This window comes from Cajanus cajan, chromosome 9 (genome assembly GCF_000230855.2).
Source record: "Cajanus cajan strain Asha chromosome 9, NIPB_CcT2T_4, whole genome shotgun sequence".
Taxonomy (NCBI): domain Eukaryota; kingdom Viridiplantae; phylum Streptophyta; class Magnoliopsida; order Fabales; family Fabaceae; genus Cajanus; species Cajanus cajan.
Window position 1 is genome coordinate 53897372 of NC_138525.1, and position 4687 is coordinate 53902058.

Consider the following 4687-nt stretch of genomic DNA (forward strand, 5'->3'; position numbering starts at 1 on the left):
ATGTTGACATTTCTATCATCGTTTATTACTTACCATTTTTTATTAGTCAATGTTTGGCTATTTGTGACTATGAACAGTGTACAGGGCCCTGATTTTGGCTGAGAATCCCAAGTTGTTCATGACAGAAAAAGATAATGATCCAACTTGTTGGGCCCTTAAATCAAATCTAAAGCCCGGTCATGTTTGGACCATCTTCTCTTCTAAATTCTAATTGCAAACACCTCATACAAAATTTGGGTTACTTCAAATTTCTCTGCACCATAAATAAATAAATACATAATTCTGTTTAACTTCACATAGATACAAATACTCTATTGAGCTGGGTTATGGTTGAGCTGACAGGTCAACCCATTAAATTTTTTATATATATTATGTTATTTTGTCTTATTTTTTTCCCCCAAAATTTACTATTAAATGTAACTAATTTTCTTTTTATAAAAAAATAAGTTAAAATAAGAACAATACAAGAATTAAATAGTTATAATTTTTTTTCCAAATAATGGAACGAAATATTTTTTTTTCATTTTATTATTAGTTATTCAAACAATGGAATGACATTTTCAATCTATTTCACTCTATTGTGTTTTGATTCATTTCATTCTCTACATACAATTCAAAAACAATCTAAAGAAAATGCAATGGGAAGCTAGAGTGATAAAGATTTTGAATGACTTACAAGACAATCAAGTTGATGGAAAATGATTATCAATGTTCGAAACATATTATCAAATTAGCCATGTTAAATAAATGAAGATTGGGTCTCAAAGGAAAGGGTTAATCTCCCACAACATGATAAACCACGGTTTACATATGTCCACATTTAATGTTTGTCTAATTACTTTAAACAAGATTGTCTTCAAAGAAGAATACTGGTGAAAAACCAAAAAAGAAATTATGTTAAATATTTAAAGAAAGTTTTGTTGTAAATTTGCATGTATATGTATTCTTTAACAAATTTCGATTACTATTACAAGTCATTAAAGATTAACTAGTAACGAGGTTCTTGCACACTATTCATTTAAACTTGTTCCGGTCAAGGGGTAGGGGTCTTCTCCTAGGTCAACCTTCCCAAACTAGAGCATTCAAGTGTGTAATGTGTAATTTGTCTGCTTAGCTCTAGGGTTTTTAGTTTTATATTTTCTTGATCATGGGTTTTATGGGTCTCGTGAGCGTGAAGATTTTCATGACTGTTTTTATTTGAGAATATTCGGTTATTAATGATAAGATTTTATTCCCGGTATTATCGTAAGGAGGTCGGATCAGGACCTGACCGAGGTAGTGTGTTCATGGGGTTCTAGTCAGATTATAACCGAGGTGATGTGTTTGCGGGGCTCTGGTCGATTTATAACCGAGAGGACAAAGTCAGAAGTGTGAAGTAGGCCTATTATCGAACGGGTACATCTGAGGAGGTCAAATGAGGCTCTAATCAAGAATGTAAGCTTGAGGGTGTTAGGTTGAATTATCCCCGAGACGGCACAAAACTTAATTACCATATATTAGGAGAAAAAAAATACTAAAAGGAGTTATTAACTTTAAATTAATTTTAATATAGTCATCTTTATCCAATGAATAAAGAGAAATTTGTTTTAATAATATGATTAGTGATGAGCATGAAATTGAGACTTGAACCAAACTCGAAAAATCCAACAAAAGTTACTTTTGGATAGGTTTAGACAGATCTTATGAATAAAATGTGTTAAAATTTTAATTTTATACGGGATATATTAGGCAGATTTGATTTTGAATTTTTAAATCACTAAAAATCGAACCTAACAAAAAATGAGATAAAATTCAAAATTTTATTTCTTTTGTTTAACTAAATAATAATGACTCAAGTCAAAAAATCTTTATTTTTAATATAATATAGTTATTAATTAGTAACTTATTTTTTTTTCCTCTTTCTCAAAATCTAGATACTTCTTTTGTCTTCTCCTTTCTTATTCAAATTTTCAACATACTAGTTCATTTTTAGAATTTTCTTTTTATTTCTCTCTTTGACTTTTTTTTTCTTCTACCTTCTAACCTCCATTTTTGTTACAACTTGTGCAATCATGGTTTCTTATAAGTTTTGATGTTTCACTCTAGATTTTATTTTCATGTAACTATAGATTTTATTATCTTTTACTTTTTCTTGTTGTGAATATTCTATAGATCTACACTATATCATTTATTTTATTTTTGTACACTATTTTAAAAACATTTTTATAATTGTATCCATTTGCTCGAATCCAACTTTGTTTCAAATCAAATCACCTCAAATTAAAAGTTCAATCGATCAAATATGGGTCACATTTTTTCAAAGAGATTTTACAATTAATTAAGCATTCTACACCCGAATCGGACCGTTTCCCACCCCTAAATGTGATCAGCAAGTGCATACCCTACACTTGTTTTGACAGGTTTGGATTTAGACCGTCTCTTATTCTTGTGTCAGCAGTTGAAGAATTTAATTCATATGCAATTCTCAAATTAGATAATCACAAAGACAAAATTCTCTGAAATGATGACGTTAATTAAAAGTCCAGCCTAAGTTACAATGTATCTGGTTTCTTTTTTCTTGACATTTCTAAACCGAAAGATTAGTCTTATGATTCGTATCGCATCCCTAACTTATGTGTATCTTCTTTTTAGCTACACATCACATCTAATCCCAAACCAATTAAAAAAAATAGCGTAAATTTATAAATTATGAACTTACCGTTGAGATTTTAGTTGCTGCTAAATTCTAAATCGTGTGACCCAAACTGTGGAAATGTAGCCCAAACACTGAAAATTCATGGGCCATTGTACCTATTACGCAGATTAAAATCTTGCACACTTCTTTAAACTTAATGTAACAAGTTGATAATTTGGATGTATGGTAAGAAAGACATAAATGACTTTTTAGATGATTAGTAAAAGGAATCTTAGAAATTTGTGAGTTCATTCAATTTGGTTAAAAATGGGATGAGTTTGCCTGAGTTGATTTTGTTATAACTCAAATTGTACTTCCCTTGAATAATAGGAAAAAAAATTAATAAAAAGACAATTTTTGGGGTGAGAGAGGCTCGAACTCTCGACCTCAGGATAACTCAGAAGCTATGAGACCTACGCGCTAGCCAACTGCGCCACCACCCCAAGTTGCTATTATTAAATTTTTGTTTCTATTTCTTACTTACCATCTGTTTTTCTTCTTTGGTTTTTTGAATTCTTTTAATATATAAAATGGACATTGGATTGGGCCCTGGTTTTGGCCCAAGAAAAATGTGACCAGCCCATTTTTGTGGACATAGTCTGCAATCATTTTAAAATGTTTTAGGTTAATGGAGGCGTAGGATGTGGCCTCAGAATTCTAAACACTAGTTCAGGACCCCAACTTGTTCAGGACACAAAAAATAATGATCCAGATTGTTTTCACATATTTACCGACAACACTATAAGAATGTTTAAGAGACAATTTGTTTTTTTAAATAATTTTTGCACATTTTATTTTAGTATTAATTACAAAATAGCATATTATTTTAACTATTTTTTGTTAAAAACTTATATAATAAATGGCGGAAACACCAAAATGTTAATTTCTATATATTAAATTTGATTCTCAGCTTTCAAGTCGTCTCTCTCTAAAAAGTGAGGATCGTTCTTTTTCCACTTTCTTTTTATTTTCAATGTACCATGTGACTTTGAGAGTGTGAAGACCTTTTCAATCTCTTTAATTTATTTTTTTCATAATAAAATGAAATATTTATTTTTTACGATAAAAAGATTGCCTTTTATACTTTATTTTATAAAAAAAACACATTGTTTGGTCGTGATTAATTAATAAATGATATTGGCATGGGAAAAGCTAATATTGGCATGGGAAAATTTTTAGTTCAGAACCAATTTTGGTTTGATAATGAACTATGAAGTGGATAGGATATGATTCAACACATTGTCCTAAACTTAACACCGCCAAATAGACATAAATTCTCCTTGCTGGTAATCGAATTGTCATCTTCTCACACCAATCTTTTTCATTTTCACACAATACGTGTAAGTGTAACATAAACATATTTTTCCCCTTTATTTTTGTTTTTAATTTAATTATTTTAATTCAAAAGTTTCACTTTAATTTCTTAAAATTTCTTTGTCAGACTATCAATTTATTACACTAATTAACTTGACCAACTTGATAATACATAACATGACACATTCTAAGAAATGTCACGTTCACATGGACTTTGGACATTTGTAACATCAACTAAAATTAACAATGTTAGTATAAAAAATTGACAATAAAAAGACTAATTTTGTATAACAAAGATACTAAGCTACATAGTAAAACTTTGAACTTAGAAATCCAAACTAAAATCAACAAATCAGACAACTACCAAAATTCTATTTTAGCCCATCCTAAATTTATCTATAAACCACAACTTCACTAGAGAGTTGACTATAGTTAAATGCAAAAGCCGCGAAACAAACCACAAACCAGTGGATTTCTTTTTATCTTGATAACAACAAGAGCTACTTAGTTGATTTGGTCAATTTGAAAGCTTCTCCAAGAATGATAGTTGCTTTAACTACAAACACATCATCATACTCAGTGAGAAACAACTGTATATAAATATATGTGGAAGTATACGACATCGTTTTTTGCTCTTTTCCTTTTTGGGCTAAAAAAGTGGTACATGACCTCTTGGGGACTAGGACTATTAGCCAGCCT

At 29.9% G+C, this 4687-nt stretch overlaps 1 non-coding gene across 1 annotated transcript; it reads right to left on the minus strand.

The window, feature by feature from the left end:
- Nucleotides 1-3032: 3032 nt before the first annotated feature.
- On the minus strand, nucleotides 3033-3117 carry TRNAM-CAU (transfer RNA methionine (anticodon CAU)). The gene is given in 2 exon segments: nucleotides 3033-3068; nucleotides 3080-3117. It is a non-coding gene; the product is annotated as a tRNA-Met (tRNA).
- Nucleotides 3118-4687: the final 1570 nt, after the last annotated feature.